Source organism: Dasypus novemcinctus, chromosome 7 (assembly GCF_030445035.2).
Source record: "Dasypus novemcinctus isolate mDasNov1 chromosome 7, mDasNov1.1.hap2, whole genome shotgun sequence".
In the NCBI taxonomy this organism is placed as follows: domain Eukaryota; kingdom Metazoa; phylum Chordata; class Mammalia; order Cingulata; family Dasypodidae; genus Dasypus; species Dasypus novemcinctus.
In genome coordinates this window covers 104,816,058-104,836,609 of record NC_080679.1, presented here as the reverse complement: position 1 = coordinate 104,836,609, position 20,552 = coordinate 104,816,058, and positions in this window count along the sequence as shown.

Below are 20,552 nucleotides of genomic sequence, written 5' to 3'. Positions count from 1 at the left end.
CATTGCACCTCTATGTCAAGAGGAGGCTCAGATTACACATGGATGCTGGATGCAATCCTCCCACTCTCAGTTGCAATCACTCTAGGCTCCATGGTGTGGTGGTTGTCCTTCTTCAACTCCATCTTAGCTGAGTGTGGTAAGTCCAATAGATCAGATTGTAGGTGCTGGAGTCTGTTGAGGCTCAGGACCTGGCTATCACATTGTCAGTCCAGAGATTCAAATCCCCTAAATATATCTTAAACCCCAACGTTAACTGCACCTCCAGCACATTAGCATGAAAGTCTTATGAAGGAAGATCCCATCTGAGTCCAGATTCATCACACATAAACACCAGTTCCAAAAAGGGGCCATCTGACCTGGTAGTTAACCCCATCGGCCATGACCATAACTCCCATGGGTCTCTTTAGCCCTCGAAGGAACCGATATCTGGGGGTTGTATCTGCTTTATCTGTCTCTCTGACTCTGCTCAGTTGTGCATGAGGGCAATCCTTCTGCCAGCCTCCAGACTCTTTTTTAGAAACTCGTAGCCATATAAACTCATTTCTCCTTTCCATTTCCCCCTTACTTTAGTTCAAACAGCATTTTAAAGTCATGTTATTTTATGTAGACATGGATATTCTGCTGATCCACATTGAACCTTCCGTATAAGGTCATTTTCCAGTTGCATCATCAGTTGGTAGTTGATAGTGGTCCCTCGGTGCCAGGGAGGCTCATCCCCGGGTGTCATGTCCCACGCTGGGGGGAAGGCACTGCATCTACATGCTGAGTTTGGCTTCGAGACTGGCCACATTTGAGTAACCTGAAGGCTGACAGGAGGAAATTCCCAGGCACAATGTTGCTCTAGGCCTTGTTCTTATTCTAGGCTTATCAGCTCACAAGCACAGTCACTAGCATCAGGGGCTCACCGTTGAACCCTCACTCCCTCCCGGTCCCCGCCGCTGCACCCGGGAGACCGTCACTGCTCCCCTAGGGACCACGACAGAGCACCACTGGCCAGGAACCCAGTACCCCCCTGCTGTGGTTTTTAATTGTTGCCACTATGAGTATATCCAAACATTACCATGCACCCTGGACATATCTAATTTCTCTTTAACAGAGATGCTTTACTCTGCCTCATAACCCTAGATTAACTTCTAGCTTTGTCTTCTGACAAGCATACAAGAATATTCCATATTGCATATATTTGATAACTCTGACCATTATATCCAAGCAACCATCAAATCCTGTTAACTTTACTGCCATTTCACAAATATATCCCGATTCCTGCATGGGTAAAACCACACTACTTAGGCCACAACTTTGCCATTCTTACCCAGGACAATGGGGTCTCTGAACTTTTGTTTTCTAGTATGGCCGTCTGTAAACATTTTTGAGCATTCACCTTCCATTTATGTCATTTATAAATGAACTATTGTATTAATTTTTATGTGCTTTATAAAATGCATGCCAAAAGCAGAGAATTTAATAAAAATCATTAGAAGTAGAATTTCAATTCCTTTCCTCTTCATCCAAATGAATTACCTTGCACTCTCCTTAGGAAAGCACATCCCATGCACCCTGTTCTTCAGACCATTGTCCTCAGTTGTGACAATAGTATTTACTCAAGTCCTTCCCATTTAATTTGTTCCCTCAAATTCATCCCTATTTGGCTGCCAAGGTGATCTATATAAAATACGTACCTGGTCATGCCACCTCCCTGCATAAAATGACTCAGGGGTCCTATTGTACAAAGCCTGCTACACTCCTGCCTCTAGTTGCCTTTCCATCTTACTCGCTCTCATTCCTGGCCTCACACTTCCCACCTTAGTAACATGAAATAGCTTGTAGTTAGCTGTACACATCTTGCTTTTCCATTACTCAATGCTTTTGTTTATTCTGTTCTATCTTCCTAAAATAAACTTCCTAATCATCTTGACTCACCATTCAATAACATGCCCTTCGATAGACAAATTTTAACCTCTAGATATTAACAGATACAAGGAAAGGACCTATGAGGTTAACCAGAACCTACTATGAATATTAGTGACCAGAAGGAGAAAAAATTACTAAAAAGTTGAAGAGATAAATGTTTAAATAAATACCTACAGAGCATAACATGCCTTTCTCTCATCCAATCAATGACAACTGCAACACAACTCAAATATTCTATAGTTGTATACAGATCACATATGGCTGTGTTATGTGACAGTATTATAATATATTTGCTATGATTGGTCTGGGGCCTCTAAAAGCAGGAGTTCCTCTAACCAATTAATATCATAAAATGTCCCTGCCTCTTCTGTGGCTCTGAACAAACCTCTATCAGGTCCCTAAGACTTTATGCAAAAATTGTTTCTTTATGTGTCTGTCTCTTCTCTTCCTCTAGGTTGCAGCAATCAAAATTTGGAGTAAAACATCCATACCAAGATTTATTTTACTAACTAGTATTTGATATGACAATTTTCTCAGTACTCAAATTTTAAAATAAAAAGCAGTAACAATAAACATTCAATATATTTAAAATACAAACAGTTATAAATGTATGATAATGCATTTAGTAAAATTCAGCTTTTAAAACAATAAATGATAATTATACATTCTTACTGTATTTATAGCAGATTCGATTGATGCAATAAAATATTATTTAAAAATAATGAAATATACAAGTTAAGAAAATTTATGAAATTTTGAAAAATCATTTGATCTTTTACAAAAATCATAAAGGGCAAAGTATGTCAATCCTTGGGCTCTGTAAAGTCATGAAGGAGATTGTGGGGATGAAGATTATTGTTTTTCCTTTGATAAGAACATTTTAATTGACATCAGTTGAAGAACTATCAAGGAAATATATACAAATTAAAGCCAAATACATTCCCTGATTATCTCATCTTTGAATAATCCCATTTTTTGTTTTTTTGATAGCTTTAGGAGATCATTGTGTGTAAACATTTTTCCTGGAATTTAATTCAAACCTTTCATTGGTATCAATATGCTATTTTATTTCAAAGAAAGCATTCCTAGATCATCTTTATTTTCTTTGGTTTCATTGTGCAGACATGGAGATCTCAATGCAATTACTCGTATTAATACTGATACTGGTATGGTCAAGTTCCATTTGTTCAGAAATTTTTTTGCTAGAGTAAGAATTATTCTTGCAAGAGCAGATTTGTTTGTCAAATCCCATTTTCTGCCTTCTTTGAGTATTATAAGGTATAGAAGAATACGTTCTATGTGAGGACACCTTTATTTGATCCATAATTTTAATGCTGTGTATAACTCTCTGGGTAGAAATGATGTCCAGTTTGCTTGTGATTTCCTCACAAATTGAGAGATTAAGTAATTGGTCTTGTTCTTAAGAGGTCAATTATTCTGATTCCAGAGTTTTTCAAATGCCATAACAGACCTCTTTGGAATTCTCCCTGGTCTGGCCTTTCTGGCCTTTGCTGCTGTGGCTATGCCCTTGCGTCCCTGTGTCCCCCTCCTTGCTGCAGCCTCTGATGTAGCTGGTCCAGTGGGGCTTCAACATCCTCCTGCCAGGTTTGACTCCTCTATGAGGAGCATATTGGACCATTAAATTTGGGTAGCTCCTCTTCTCCAACTAGAGGCTATGTTGTGACAGTTTTTAAAAATTTTTCTGCCTACTGGAGAAAGATGGACCTGTTCAGACAGAGATATTCACCTATTTCAGAGGATTTCTCCTAACTCTTTGCCTATTTGAGAGGATGGGGAAAGGGTCAGGTGGAGAAGAGACCAGGTAGGTGGAAGAATTACAGGAACAGAATAGGAAAGTGAAGCCACATGGATTTTAGGTGAGGGTTTAAGGAATGGGGTCTGGGGAAGGGCAGAGAAAGGGAAATGGTGAGCAAAGTTACTGATTACGTCCAAAATAATGTGATTCCCCAATCTCCTCCCCACATGCACAATATTTAAAAAATAACATGGTCTGCCAAAAATACTGAACATTTGTAATATACTCTGTAGAAGGTGTCTGATTCCTCTTTGTACTCTTGGTATCTAATACGGATATTGAGTGTGTAACTGGTGCTCAGGAAATGTTGAAAAAAGGGATAATTATCTAGTCCTAAGAGTGTTTTTAATGAAGGCCTTGAGTATATACCTTTCCCCTAAGAAAGTTTGCTTTTTATTCCCAAATAGTGTCACATGAGCCTGTCAATAAAGAATATGACTATTACTTAAGGTTGAAGTACATAGGAATTTAAAAATATATGTATGTTACTTTGGGCTCTGTAAAGTCATGAAAGAGGTCATGGGGATGATGATTATTATTTTTCTTTTGATAGGAACATTTCTGATTCATCTTCTATTTTCTCTCAAATCAATCAGTCAATCAACCAATCAACTGGTTGTAATGAGGATGTATTACAAGCCCAGGATTTTGCAGGGCACTATAGAACATAGTGAGAATGTCATATCTAAACATCATTAAGATGCCTGTCCTACCCAAATTGATTCACAGTTTTAACTCAATCCCAACAAAAATTATAACAGCATTTTCTACTGAATTGGAAAAGCCAATTATGAAATTGTTGCAAGGGCAAGAGGCCCCAAATAGCCAAAAACATGTTGAAAAAGAAAAATGAAATTGGAGGAATTCTGCTACCTGACTTTAAAGCATATTACAAAGCTACAGTGGTGAAAACTGCATGGAGTTGGCACAGAAATAGACCAATGAAACCAAACTGAGACTTCTGATATAGATGCTCACATAGAGGGTCAACTGATATTCAGTAAGGCCTTCAAGATCACTCAACTGGGAGAGAATGGCCTCTTTAACAAATGGTGCTTGGAGAACTGGATGCCAATATCCAAAAGAATAGAAAAATTAGCCTAAGATGCGTCAATATTAGAGCTAAGACCATGAATTCCTACAAGATAATGTAGGGAAACATCTATGACACCTTGTAGTAGGAAATGGTTTCATAAACTTTATACCCAAAGCAGAAGCAATGAAAGAAAAAATAGATAATGGTACCTCCTCAAATTAAAAACTTTTGTGTTTCAAAGGAGTTTTTCAAGAAAGTGAAAAGGCAGCCTATCCAGTGGGAGAAAATATTTGAGAACCACTTATCTGATAAGGGTCTAATATTCAGCATATATAAATAAATCTTATATCTTGAAAATAAAAAGACAACCAACCAATTTAAAAAAATGGGCAAAAAATTTGTAGACACTTTTCCAAAAAGGAAATACAAATGTCTAAAAAGCACATGAAAAGATGCTCAACATCACTAGTTATTAGGGAAATGCAAAAGAAATATGATATAATCTTATACCTATTAGACTGGTCAATATTAGAGAAAACAACAGAGAACTCCAAGTGTTGGAGAGGATGTGGAGGAAAGGGAACCTCTTATCCACTGCTGGTGGGAATGTAGGACTGTTTGACCGTTCCTCAGGAAACTAACTGTAGAAGTGCCATATGATCCATCAGTCCCACTACTGGGTTTATACCCAGAAGAACTGAAAGCAGGGACATGAACACATAGATATATGCACACCAATGTTCATAGCAGCATTATTCACTATGGCCAAAAGTTGTAAGCAGCCCAAGTGTCCATCAAAAGATGGATGGGTTAGCAAAATGTGGCAAATGCATACAATGGAATATTACTCAGCTGTAAGAAGGAATAAAGTATTGGCACATGTGACAACATGGATGAATCTTGAAGACTTTATGTTGAGTGAAGTAAGTTAGTCACTAAAGGACAAATATTGCATGACCTCTTTGATATGACCTAAGTATACTGAACAGACTCACAGGGCTAGAGTCTGGAAGATATGTTATCAGGATATAGAAAGGGAGCAGAGTGTGGTAAGCCAATGTGCAATATGGACAAAACCTATGATAAGGTGGAAGGGGGTGGTTTGTCGGTGGATGGGGTGATGGTGGTGCAGGGATGTGAGTGGGGTGGGTTGTGTTGGAATGTGAGGGTGAGCAGGGTGAGGGGTGTTGGATTGGACTATCCATGGAACTGGGGGGAGGACTGGAGGAAAAGACAGGTTATTTTGGGATTTGTAGGTCTGCGGTTAAAACTATGATGGTGAGAATGTTCTTTTGGCAAATATGGTAGAGGAGGATCAGTGGTGCAACATGTTGGAGATGGGGGGATATGTGAAAAAGAGTACACTTGGAACATGCCTCTATGGAATATGAATGTGTCATCTTGTCATAGGGTATTATCTCAATTAGTGGAGACCCACACAATAAACAAGAAAATATTGTTTCTTGTTTCCTGTCTGTGGCAGTGCTGCTACATTCTCAAATAGAGGGGTAAGAATCTCTTGAGTATATAGGCAGGGCCTAGTAAAAGAAAACAGACCAGTATATATGTCAAGCCCTCAATATTAATGCATGTAACTTAGAACCCTATTCTTAAAAAATTGAAGCTTAGTGGTTACTGTATGTTCCAAGGGGAAGGAAAGGAAGAATAGCTGGAACATAGGACAATTTTAGGGCATTGAAATTATTCTGCATGATCTTGCAATGATGGACACAGGTCACTATACATTTTGTCAAAACCTATAAAAGTGTATGGCACAAAATGCAAACCATAATGTAAACCATTGACCATGGTTAGTAGCAATGCTTCAGTAGTTGTTCATTAATTATAACAAATGCACTATATTCATGTAACACATTATTAATAGGGGAAAATATGACAGGGGGAGGAGGTTGTTATATGGGAATCCCCTATATTTTCTATGTGGCATTTCTGTAACCTAAACCTTCTTTGAAAATAAAGTGAAAAGAAAAAAAAACAAAACACTGTGGGCACATACAAAAGAAATTGTGAAAAGATAACAGATCTTATGGTGATAAAGGGCACAATGCAAAAAAAAATTGGCTTTGTTTTCTGGGAGGTATTGGATTGCAGAAGAGTTGCAAATGTGGTAGGGGAGGATCACAGGTGTGGGATGTCAGTGGTGGGGGGATGTGTGGAAGGGTTCACCTGGGGCATACCTCTATGGAATATGAATGTGTTCATGGGGTGTTGTCTCAGGGTGGAGACCCCTGCAATAACTGATGGAATATTGAATTTCCATCCTGGGAAGTCCTGCTACATTCTCTAATAGAGTGGAAAGGGTCTCTAGAGTACATGGGCAGTGCTTAGTGAAGGAGGACAGACCAATATGCCAGGCCCTTAATAGTGATGGTTGTACTTATGAATCTTGTGAAATTGAAATTTAGCCTAGCAGTATATATTGCCTAAGAGGTACCTCCTTGTTGCTCAAATGTGGCCTTTTTCCAAGGCAAACTTAGCATTAAAACTCACTACCTTCCCTCCATGTGGGACATGATCCCAGGGATGATCCTTCTGGCGCAGGATCATCCCTGGGATCATGTCCCACATGAGGGAAGGTAGTGGGAAATATTAAATACAAATGATTTTTTATAGCTAAGAGATTTCAAAGTGAGTTGGGAGATCATTTCAGAGATTACACTTATGCACATCTCAGGAGGATCTTACTGACTGCCGCAATAAACAGTGTCTCAAGCAGGGGTGCTTCTGAGGGCTCTAGAGACATCTTATAGGGATGGCAGACAACCCCAGAAAATACACATCCTATCAGTGGGCCTTACCTTGGAATATATATTAAGCTATCCCCCCAAAATATCAAAGTTAGACTCATTTATAATTTTCCTCCATATGTTTCTTTCTCACCTTTTATTTGAACCTAGAATTAGCACTAGACCCATTAAATATATGTCCTAGAGGTTTAAATCTTCCAGCTGTTTATATGCTAGTTGAGCCCTGAATCTCCTCAGATTTGCAGCCAACACCTGTTCTCCAGTTCATTGGACTCACCCAGGACAACTAACAAAAGGACAATGATGGACAAGATCCATCCCAAACCAGAGAGTATCTACAACAGCAAGCAAGACAGTTCCATCCCTCTGCCCCATGGGATCTAAACTCCCTCTCATTCTGAAGCAGAGTAGGCATCACCATCCCGAAATCCACAAGACTGAGGATCAAACAAAATAAAGGGGGAATGCAGCTATGGACCAAAGTAGACCTTTTTTTATTCTAGTAATGGAGAACTTTTAAAATTGATATAAAAACAGTGACCACCAGAGTTTCCGGGGAGGAGGGAGAGAGAAGAATAGCTGTAATATGGGGCATTTTGCAGACACTGGAATTATTCTGTATGATATTGTAATGATGCATACAGGTTATTGCACATTTTGTCTAAACCTATAAAATTGTGTAGTGCCAAGTGTAAACCATAATGTGAACTATAGGCCATGGTTAGCAGCAGTGCTTCAATATGTGTTCATTAATTGTAACAAATGTACCACCCTAATGAAAGAAATTAATGGGGAATGCATGGGAGGGGTGGGGTGGCAGATATGGGAATCCCCTATACTTTTGGTATAATAGTCATGTAATCTAAAGCTTTACAAATAAAGGGAAAAAAGAGAATGTCACAGCTCTAGACTGGAAGGAACAATACAAGATACCTGCTCTCCTTTTTATACTCATTATGCAACAAGTTTACTCTTCTGTCTGGGATTGTCTAGTCCTTTCAACTTCCTGCACAATTTTATTTTAGCTTTTGGTGAGTGTGATTTGGAAATAACCCAAATTATTTCTCTTTTGAGAGACAGCATTTTGTACGGGAACAAGCCTTGGACTTGGCAACAGGAGATCTGAGCTCTAATCTTAACTCTTCCACTCTTCACTGGAGGTTTGAGGCAATGGAACTCACTATTTCGTCATCTATAAAATGAAGATAATCACAGTTGCCTTGCATACTTCACAGGGCTAGGGGGGTTCCGAGTGAAGGCCTGTACGAGAAGCTGCTTTAAAATGTGAATTATTGATATGGTCTTTCCAGCGGCCCTCTCTTTTGCTCCACTTTCTCTGTTGGAGGAAACAGACACTTGATAGGCTGGATGGCAGAAATTGGCAGCAAGGAACATTCAAGGTGGTAGCCCATGGAGGGTAGAGCATGGGGTGCCAACAAATCTGTATGTGTTAGAAATAGGAATGTTTTGAGAACTCGTGTGTATGTGTGTGTGTGTATGTGTATGTATGTGTGTTATTAGGCTCCACATCCTCCAGATCCTTTCCAACCCACTTAGCTTATTTTAAATCTAGAGCCCTTTCTATGTGCTTCCAGACCCTTTTTTAGTTTCAAATTTATTTCTTCCTCACTCTCTCCACTCTCACTACACTTGCTGTTTCACAAAGGTTCAAGCTCACTTCTTGCTCAGGGGCCCTCCACCCTGACTTTTGCATGATTCAAACTCCTCTCTCTATCCTGGTTTATATAACAATGTCATCTCTGAGAAGCTTTCTCTGCTTGTCTATCTCAAAAGATATATTATTAACCACCACTAGGATGTAAACTCCAGGAAAGCAGGGAAACTGCTTATTATGTTTCCAGCTCTATGTTCTCAGTCTGGCACTATATAGATTCTCAATAATTATTGAATGAACAATTTGACTCTGAAGGAATGAATCAAAGTGAGTGCACTTTCCATGAAATGTATATAAGATTTGTAGCCAAATCTACATTTTAGGAAGTGTGTTATCACTTGCAGATTCAATTCTTGATCGCAGTTAATTGCACTTAACTTTTCCCACTTTATGTAATAGTCCACTTTCCCCCTCTTACTCAAAAGCTGGGATGAATTCTTTTAAGCCATGGCTTTGAAGACACTTGTGTGTTTTGTTAATGATGTTTAATGAGTTAGAAATAGCCATGCATGGAACACTTTTAGTGTAGACTTTACAAAGTTAGCTTTTGCAAATTCAAATTCTTAATAGAAAACTCACTGGAGAAAAATATTCATTTATATTAGATTGTTTCTATTTCAGATGATTTTTCAAGGTACTTTTCAAATCATTTAAAACATGAGGTTACAAAATGACAAGACTCAAATCCCTTAAAGACAGAAATCCAAAACTGGCTCAAGTGGAACTCAATGGTCAGTTTTGCCAGCAGGATCACACAGAGGCAGTTCAAGGCAATACTTAGCTAAGCCAGTGGCTTGGCTGATGGTAGAACTCTCAAGAGGTAGGGGAATGCGAAACTAATTGTAACTAGTGAGATTCCAGATTTTAGTGCCCAAAGCACTTAAGAGAGTAGTTACCCCACAAGCAGAGGGAAAAATTGGAGAAAATAGGGAATTACAGAGACCTTAGCACAGTTGTGTTGGTTCTCACTTTGCTCCCATAGTGAGGCTGAGTTTCATGTTACTGCAGTGATTTTTTCAGCGATATGGCAAAGTGTGTTGGGATACAAGAATGAGGAACAAAGGAGAGAAGTCTATGATTCACTATTAGGAAGAGACCGAGTGTTCATAAATTATATAGTAAAGCAGATGCAACTGTGATTGTTCCTTACTTAAAAGTAAACCTACTGCACTGGCACCTGGATATTTTACAAAGGGTAGAAATTACATTCAAAAATTTTATTAAAAACATGTGCAAAGTGAAAGGAAGAGTAGCATGCAAATATATTTCTTAATTGTCTATGCTACTTTCTTCTTATAATTGAGAACATCTCATTCCCAGGTATGGCTGTGACAATATTTCTCTAATTTTCTTTGTTTGATTCATTCTTTGGCGAGAAACATTAGCTTGATATGCTAGGAAGTTCCTTGCTCTGATATGACAATAGAGAGTACTGATGTGTCCAGTCAGGTGTGCCTGTGGAGAGTTTTGTTTGCAGCATTTTCACACGTATTTATTCATTCAATGAAGTGTGTGTTTCATGACAGGGGAAAACAGTGTATGGCATTATGCTGTGATTTTGAAGTGTCAGTGCCAGTGGGGTAAGGGTAAAATATTTGAAGCGAACTAAGGCTAAAAACTAAACCTATATTCTTGCTTAGATAGGATGGAAATAAATTGAAGATTTTTGTCCAAGTCCTGCTTCTACCACTTGAAATACAACAAATAACAAACAAATCAACTTGATTGTCCCTGCACTATTTATTAGTGAGAGAATGCCACTCTAAATGTATTTAGATACTTCTTGTGAAAATAAGAAATTGTCACATTTCTTCCTATGTCAGGCAAGACATATTTAATACACATTTAAATAATAAAGCTCAATCTGGTTACAACTTGACCTTCAGAAAAGTCCATTTAAATAGGATAATATAATATATACCATCGGAGTGTCTATTATAAGTGTCGCTGAGATAAATCAAAGTCACAGCTGAATTTGATATTTAAACTTTAGTCTTTGAAAGGCTAAGGCAACAAGGCATGATAATAAATCCATTGCAGCAAAAATGGACTCTAACTCTGTCTTTGATGTTCTGATTGACTTTGGTGTCCCAGTAAACCTCTGTATACCTTTAGCTTCATAATCTAATAGAATGAAGGGACCTAATGACATGATTTCTAACACCCCTTCCTGTTCTAATACTCTATGGAGTTCTTTGTCTCAGAAAATAGGAATACAAGCACTGTGGTGAGTCTTTTAATAATGTATCGTGGTGTTTTTGTGTGTACAAGTAGAATATAACCTGAAAGTTATTATTCAGTAAGTTTAGAGTTAAAATATTCCTGACCTCTGTATTCTTTGTATTGGAAGAGTGGATGAATGTAATCCTAACAATACTTTCACAGTTCTATTTTTCTTTGTATCACAGCTCTCATACTATTTTGTAGTTATATGCACATGTCCATTAAACTCTGCGGATTCCTTCCCATCCTGATACGTTAATGTCTCTCCCACATTTCAATATATTTGATCCCATTCTAATCATCTTCCTTTTTCGATCTTTCCCTTTGTATCCAAACTAATATTTCTTAGTGCTTCTTTACTTACCTTCCTTAGGTTTCTAATTGTCAATCAACAGTCATTTCTCAAGCAAGTTTCTCTGGCCAATTTTTTCCCTCTCATCCAATCATCACAGTGCAACTTGAGAAATTATTTAAAACTATACCTCTGATCATACATTTTCCCTATTTAAAAACCATTTATGTCTCCTGTTGCCTTACAGACCAGTCAAAACAGCAGGGTTTGTCAGAACCTTTCTTTTCCCTACCTTATTCTCCAAATTCATCTATTATTCTCCCACCTGTCCTTAGACACTACACCACAGGCACACACACTTCTTATAATTGTCCAAACATGCTACACTGTTTTATGTCTCCAACCCTATGCTGTTTCCTTTACCTGGAGGGCCCTTTACCCATGATTAGTTTAGGGAACTCCCATTTAACCTGCAAGAGCCAAGTAATGAAGCTTTTTATGATCTTTCCCATAAGCATTGTGGATTATCTTCTCCTGGACCTCCGGTATCTGTCTTCCTATACTTTTTTCAGATCTTTATTATCACACTTATCTATCTCATATCTTTTTTATATCTGAATCCCTAGTGCCTAACTCCATCCCTGACAAGCAGTAGTTACCCAATAAATGTTGGGGGAATCGTGCATCAAACTAGCATCCTAGAGGAGTGTTGAAAAGGATGCTTGATGATGTATCAATATTTGCAAAGGACTTTGTGACCCTTCCTAGTGACCCTTTTCTTCGCATAAAATCAATCTGTGAAGAAAAGAATAAAAGAGAGACTATGTTGGTATTAAAATCCTAGGGCTAATGTAGCTGTCGAAGGGGAAAGATCAAGCAGAGGAAGCTGGAGTATTTGGGGCACTTCTGAAGGGGAGATGGATGGAGACCATCTGGAGAAGAGGATGTAGCAGGAATGAGTGCCAGGACAGAGATAAAAGTGAATGGAAAGGAAATGGTGGCTGAGCAACATCAAAGAGGTAACTCTACTGGAGAACTGAACAAGGAACTGTGCACTCGCTCTGGCAGAGATACAAGTGGGTGGCATTGGATGATGTATCTTGATGGTTACGACAGGGGCTGAGAAATGACATAATTTGGTTTAAGGCACTTTTCTTCAGGGTAGCCTTGCTTATATGTTTAGTACGAAGTAATACAAAACAAGGGGGTAATTTGGGATGTTTTCAATTTCCCTTTATGTGCAAATGTATCTTAATCTGTGTTTTCTATTATAAACAACACTAACTTAAATGATGAATTTAAAGTAGCCCTCATTCACATTTCACTGGTTTTTCTTTTTATAAAATTCCCTCCAACTTCTACGAGGACACAAGAGCACCGTTTAAGATTTGATTCCGCTCCTCTCTGAAAGCAGTCATTTTTGTGTTCTGCCCCTGGATTTTTCTTAGCACTGTTCAGGTAGATCTATGCGTGGATTTAAGCATTACTGAAAAAGGACATTCATGTGATTAAAACAAGACACTGTATTGGGTTGGGTTAGGAAAAATATCATAAATACAAACATCCTATTCAGTCATTTGTTTACAATTAATTGCTAATGATAGATTGAAAACGCTGAGATCTAAAGGAAGTGTAAATAATACAGGAAGAAAAAAGAGAAAAGAATAGTGTTAATAGTAACATTTGCAGATGGTTAGCATTTTCCCTGGAAAGTATTGTTTTAGATTTCTGTTAAATCTTGCCAGATTTCAGGAAATTGTTTGATCTTAAGTAGAACATGTTGCCACTATTTCAGTGATAGTAAATGCTGCTGAAAAGTAAAGATCAATACTACTGAAACGTATGAGCTTATATGTTTAGGTGATAAATCCCTAAGTACCATATTGAAAGTACTTTTGTGTAGTTATATTTTCAGAAAATCAAACTACATTCTTCAAAGTATTCATACAATATCTATGGTCTGATTAATTATTTCTTTTGGATATAATAAGTATAAAATGCATGTATGCATATGTATTTTCTTTTATATAATTATACACACTTGCAGTTATTAATAATTCTTTTCCTTATTTTTTAAACAATGAGAACAAAACCATAAAGTATAATTTAGCCATTAATATTGGTAGTGATCAAGATATTGAGAGACTCTAACAACACAGTTGGTGAAGGGTGCAATGATTAGGATTATGTTAAATTTAGACCAATTTGACTTTTTATTTAAGAAATTTTAGAAAAAGATGTAATCACTTTATCATCATCAACTGGAGGAACAGTTAATCACTCTGAGACTGTGGTACCAAAACCAAATTAGTGTTACTGTGCTAGTCATGTAAAACAGCAAAAACAACACAAAACAAAACCCCACAAACTAAGGAAACAAAAACTACCCAGGAATGTTTTGATTCCACAAGTAGTTTTTCTTATTAATATAGGTAGAAGGAAGGCATTTTATGCCACTTTTCCCTTTAAATTCAATTCTACTTTGGTCTATTTGCGAATCCAGATTAAAGGAAAATATTGTTATTGGGTATAATTTGGGCCACTGATAAATGAAAGAATCTGAAGAATGGGGAAATCGCTATAAGTTGTCTTAGAGTAAGAGGAGTTATTCTAAATAAATACTTTGTAATTTGTCCTTTTTAAAACTATAGTCCTGAATTTATATTACCTTTGTGATGTATTGAAAAAGATCCACCTTCTGTTCAAATTACTGGTCAATATGTCAATCAGATCAAATGCTACCAATATGATGCTAAAAAGTGCTTCTGAGGAACAGGGAGATTTCTTTAACGAGGCATAAATTGTTTTTTAGTCCATTTCTTAATTGTTAAAAACTTTATGATTCCCACAGATTGTTCTATCATGATATGTGGTTTTAATCCTTTATGAGAAGGGAAAACACATTTTGGAATTCTGAAATATAAATAAAGGATTGAGTTTGGGTAATCTCCTTAATGGTAGCCCTGCTTCAACTTTGGGATAACAGCATGGGATTCTTCTGGAAGTATTGTAACCAATGAAATGGGGAAGATTTTTTCAGGAAGTCTATATGAATATTTGGGAAACATCTCTCTTTATAAATTAAGCTCTCAAAACTTGCCTTTGACTTCTAAAGAATTCGGTTTCTTGAGCTCTGAATCAAATCCACTGACTTCAGAATACCAAACCAATGAGTAATCATGGGAACCCTATGAAGAGGAAAGGGAAGCTTCATGGAAGAATGCTTTATTTTTCATGTGAAACTAAGTTGCCTCTGGGGGTGAGTGTAATTACCATTCTTTCCATGTTCCAAGTTACCTCACTTTTTTCCCATTTTCATTATTTATTTATCAGTCTTTCTTTTCATTTGAGTATGACAACATTGTTGATTAAATCTAATTCAATTCCACTCTTAGTTAAACACTGAAGATACAACAGTGAACAAAATCCTAAGAACAATGGGAAAGGATTGAGACTGGGATAACGGGTGATGACAAAATCTCATCTGCCTGCTTCAGGGGAATGAGGAGGAATAGGGCAATGGAGGGGCAAGTAGATCAGACAGGCTATTGTAGTCATTTGTATGTGGCATGGTGGTGGCTTGAGTTAGGGTAGTAACACTGGTGATAAATTGGGCTTGAAAAATACTTCATAGACAAAATTGCTAAGACATTTTTTGGCTTAGAAGTGGAGGAGATAGAAAGAATGGGATCATCATTTTCTCAATTAAGATTTATATAATTGTTTTTTATGAGTCTCACAAGGAAGTGATAGAAAGATATATGTACGTAAATTCAACTTTAAATCTTTTCTTATTTGGTATCCTATTCTCCTTGAATTTGTCCATATGTATATCTTATTTACTATAATTTGAATAAATGCCCATTTATGGAGCCTTTCTCTTAACAACTGGCAATTGTTTCACAAATTATGATAAGCTCTTAAGTTTGAGTATTTGGGTGCAAGAAATTCCAAGCATGGTTTTCCTATTCATGTTTTCTAGAATTTCCTTGTCTGTGTCAGGGAAGGTGTATTTCTTCTATGTGAACTTTAGAAGAGACATCTATGCTTTTATCTTCAAGTCCAGTAACTTATCTAAAGTTCATAAAATTTGACAGACTCACCATTCATGATTTATTTTTTAAACAGAAAAATAATTTAATAATGATATCAAATATATTTGACCAAGTTTAGAAAAGAATGTAAGTTCTTTGGCTCTGCTTGTGCTGGAAAATGATAGAAAATCTGCAGTGATTATTTCAGTAAAAAACTGATTTGAAGACCAAGGTTCTCATTGCTAACTGAATTATGTACAAACACCTCGGCATAACATTTAAAGTGTTCCACAGCGTATCACTGGGCTACTTTTCTATCTTTATCTCTGCCTAATTCTTTCTCTATAAGCTTTTGCTCCAGACAAACTAGACTGCTTGTCATGCCCTACTTTTCCTAATATTTATCTCTAGCCTGAAAACTTCTGCTCTCTTACCAGATTAATTCCCTTCTTTTCATTTTCTGCCCCTCCCCTATTTATAACTCTCTAAATTTTGATGATTTTTCTTTCAAGGCCTGCCCTAAATGCTGGTTCCATGAAAGCAGAGTTTTGCTATCTTTTAAGCACATTTAGTAGTTTTCACACTGATAACTTCAACCTTGCAAAGCTTCTACTCATCTTATATTTCTCTTTGTGGGTATCATGGTGACTCGCACATACCATGCAATCAATAACTATTTTTTGAATTGAGTTGAATCTCCCAATGCCTTACTTACATAAGGCATTGGGAAATTATTCAAATCACAGAATCATCTTGTTTGTGTAGACAAAGGTACTGTATGAGGCATTCTCCATTATATTGTCTCATTAGGCCTCATTCAGCAAATGTGGATTGAACACCTACTAATTGCAGTGTACTGTGTTACTCTGTCCTGTAAACAGGACCAAATATAATTACATAATCATGTGTCAGGAAAAATATATAATTATGTGCATCTTACATATTCAAAATAAATTTCTAAAATAAAATAATTGGTCTAACTTGATATCAATTAAATCTTGTCTAAATAAAGACTAAATATCCAGCTTTGTTCAAGCTCATGTAAATGCTGATAAAGAGAGTTAATCCATCCACTAGAGAAAAACAATTAACACATATCTAACCTACACACTCATTTATTCAATAACTTTCTCAACCAAATTCATGTGAAGAAAATTTTCTTTCTCCCCAGCCGCTTGATTGCTTTTCCAACATGTTTCCAAGGATTTGGTGTCAGAGTCTCTGATTTTAGGTATATTTCTCAGGATGGGCTGAAAACCAAAGCAGAAGTGGAGCTGAAGTCTCAGAGGCAGCAAACAGTCGTGGATAATCTGTGTAGTAAAGTTGTCCTTGCAACATTTTCTGGCCTACTTTTCAGGACTCAGGGGATTCAGATAAGCATTAGGTCCGTGTCCAAAGCAAACCACTGAGGTTTTTAAGCCACTGTCCATTATTGGTATAATTTTTCATAAATAATTGCCTTAATAGAATACACTCTTTTTCCATGATTTAAAAGCCGGAGGGAGAACTACCTGGGTATGTGTGATCTGACAATTCAACTGTTTTAATTTAAAATTTCCGGACTGTGTTGTATTCATAAAATGACCACATGATGATATGGAAGCCAAAAAGCATAAGAAGTGCATTGTGGGTAAGGAGTTTATTTTTGTTATTCTTTTGAAATCTTCAGCTGGTATTAAAAACAGATCCTTTGAGCTGGAAAGCAGTGGTACAGGTAGACTTCCTACTTTTGGAAAAGATCTGGTCTTTAGCTTATGGGAACCGAGCCGAAGCAGATGTGAAAAGTTCAACTAAAGGAAGAACAGATTAAACGCACTTTTGTGGTTGAAAAACCAAAACAGATGTTATTATTAAACCACAAAAACCTGGGTGCATTTAAGTAACACTAGGTGTCTGAATTTTAAATTGACATTTAAAATAATTATAGCATTTTAAGCTACCTAGGTTATTGAGAGCTACTAAACTTTTAATCTTCAATTCAAGGAGTATGCTTATCAAAAAAAAATCTCAGGAACACTGAGTTTCTGTTATTGTGTTTGATATCTGAAAAGGAGAAAGAAAGCATCTCACAACTAAATATAAAGCATTTTGGCGAAATTAAAAATTTTTTAACAAATACTTTTTATTTACCTAGTGTCTTTATATCTTTAAAGAATAACCCTGAAATGTATGGTATACTGTGATACAATGTAAATTTTAGAAAGAGGAATGAAGTCTCAGAGCAGAATTAAGATGGTGTCAATATATAAATTCACAGTCCACTGTTTAATTTACTGGAATACTTCCCTATATAGAGCAGCCTCTACCGTGGAATATAAAATGGCATGAGAAAGAAACATAAATCAGAATTGTCATACAAAGGCATACTTACTATTTGATATCAGTTTTGGCTTTCTTAATACTTTTTTTCCCTAATATGACACATCATCCAATTCAATTGAAGAAGGTTACAAGTCTTGATTCTAAAGGACGTGAATAACAGGTATTATCTCGTGAAAATTCCTGTGCCCAAGAAAAGTCAGGGCAGAGAAAGAGAGAAAGATAAAGAGAGTGAGAGAGCAGAAAAGGAGTAGTAGCAATGATTTGTTTCATGGTTTGCAGTCTTTGATTATTAATCTAGATATGTTTTGCATACTGGGCCTAAAGGGATGTATTTAGCTGAAATGGACATTAAGGATGTAGTCTTTCACCTCTGTTTGGAAAAATGAGTACTACATGATGCCAGATGATTTAGGGGAATGCTGGGAGGATGCCAAGATTGAGCATCATGTAATCTTAAAGCGTTGGGAGTAGAAGAGTCTTTTTAATTATCCATTCCCTTTGGAAGAATTCTCTTTTCACCATGGCTCTCAAATTGGGAGAAGGGATGGGGACAGCTTCTAAATTGTCTGGGAAGAATTTTCAAATTTCACATGTCCGTACTCCTCACATAAACATTTCAAAAGTTCTCTCAGGTGATTTCCCACTCCCACCACTCCTTCCCTCATGCGACCCCCTGTCCTACCTTGAGAACCACAGTTTTTCAACATTCCATCTGGGTATAATCACTGTAGCACCCTAAAAGACTTATGATATGGCCAGCCTGTTATGGCCTCTATAGTTCATACATGAATTTAGAGAAGAAAGTTGATATTGAGCAACTCAAATCTGTCACTTTGTTTCATTAGTGAAAATCTTGAGAGGGGTGCTCAAGTAAAGTTAGTTTTGTAGGGGTTGAATTGTTTTCTCTTGAATTCACTGATACACTGTGAGAAGGAAGTCACTTTTGGATTACAAGAAGAAACAAACAATGTTGGTATACAATAAGCTTTAAATGTAATAATATGGGTTAGAACATTTTACACAAATGGATTTGTACTTCGTGGGTTCTTACTAGGTGCCAAGCACAGTGGTAGGTATTGGAGACAAGCAAAAGACACATTTCCTACTCTCCAGCTGGTGGGGAAGACTAACACAAACAAAGGGCAGCATGGTAGTAATTCTGGAATATTCCCTGGGAACTTCAATCATGGGAAGATCACTTTTTGGGGTCTGGATGAGAAGAAAGGAAAAGGAGTATGATCAATATTACACCATAGTCCGGCACTGTCCTACCTAGAGAAAGAAGAGAGATGGCATTGCAGCCAGGATGCATGGGAGTTTATGTCACTTCATGGCCTCAGGAAGAAGTAGCAAGGTCTGGATAGAGCCACAATCTCCAAGGAAGGTGCATTCTGGAATAAGGCTTAGATATGACTAATCCAGTGTATGGATTTTTTTTGGGGGGGTGGTGGTGGCAGGGACTGGGAAAGGGAGAGCATAAATGATGAAATCTATTTAGTTGTTTTCCTGGGCACTGGAGAGGGAACTAAAAGAGACTAAATCTCTGCCTCCATGGTGTTTGCATTTACAGGGAAATAAACAAGATGAACAAGTAAACAAATGGATAAAGTATAAGCTTTATCTATGAAGAAAAATCAAGTAAGACGATAAAGCGTGAGGGGGCATCAATTTAGAAAAGGTATTTATAGCATCCCCTTCTGAGGAGGTAATATTGCAGCAGAGACCTACTGACGTTGAGAGGGCAAGTCAAGAGGATAACTGTGGGAAGAGAGTCTGAAGACAGGACAGCAGACTTTTCACAGATGTTTGAGGAATAACAAACATCTGGAGAGATGAGAGTGACAGAGACAATGATAGTAGTGATGCCACCGAGGGATTTGCAGATCAGAATGTGTTGGACCTTGAAGGACAAGGGAAAGTTTTTTTTTTTTTAAATTTCTCTCCCCCTTCCTCCCACCCCAGTTGTCTGCTCTCTGTGTCTAATTGCTGTGTCTTCTTTGTCCGCTTCTGTTGTTGTCAGCAGTACGGGAATCTGTGTTTCTTTTCGTTGCGTCATCTTGTTGTATCAGCTCTCTGTGTGTGTGGTGCCACTCCTGGGGAGGCTGCACTTTCTTTCGCACTGGGCAGCTCTCCTTATGGGGCGAACTCCTTGCACGTGGAGTTCCCCTACGTGGGGGACACCCCTGCATGACAGGGCACTCCTTATGTGCATCAGCACTGCGCATGGGCCAGCTCCACACGGGTCAAGGAGGCCGGGGTTTGAACCGCAGACCTCCCATGTGGTAGATGGACACCCTAACCACTGGGCTAAATCCGCTGCCAAGGGAAAGATTTTTGAGTTTGTTCTAAGTAAGGTGACCAATCTTTATCTCGGTTACGAGCATAGTTCTGGTTTACATTGTAAAGGATACCTCTGAAAGTTAAGTGGAACACAGATTGTACTGGGGTAAGACAAGAGAAAGACTAGGGAAGAAG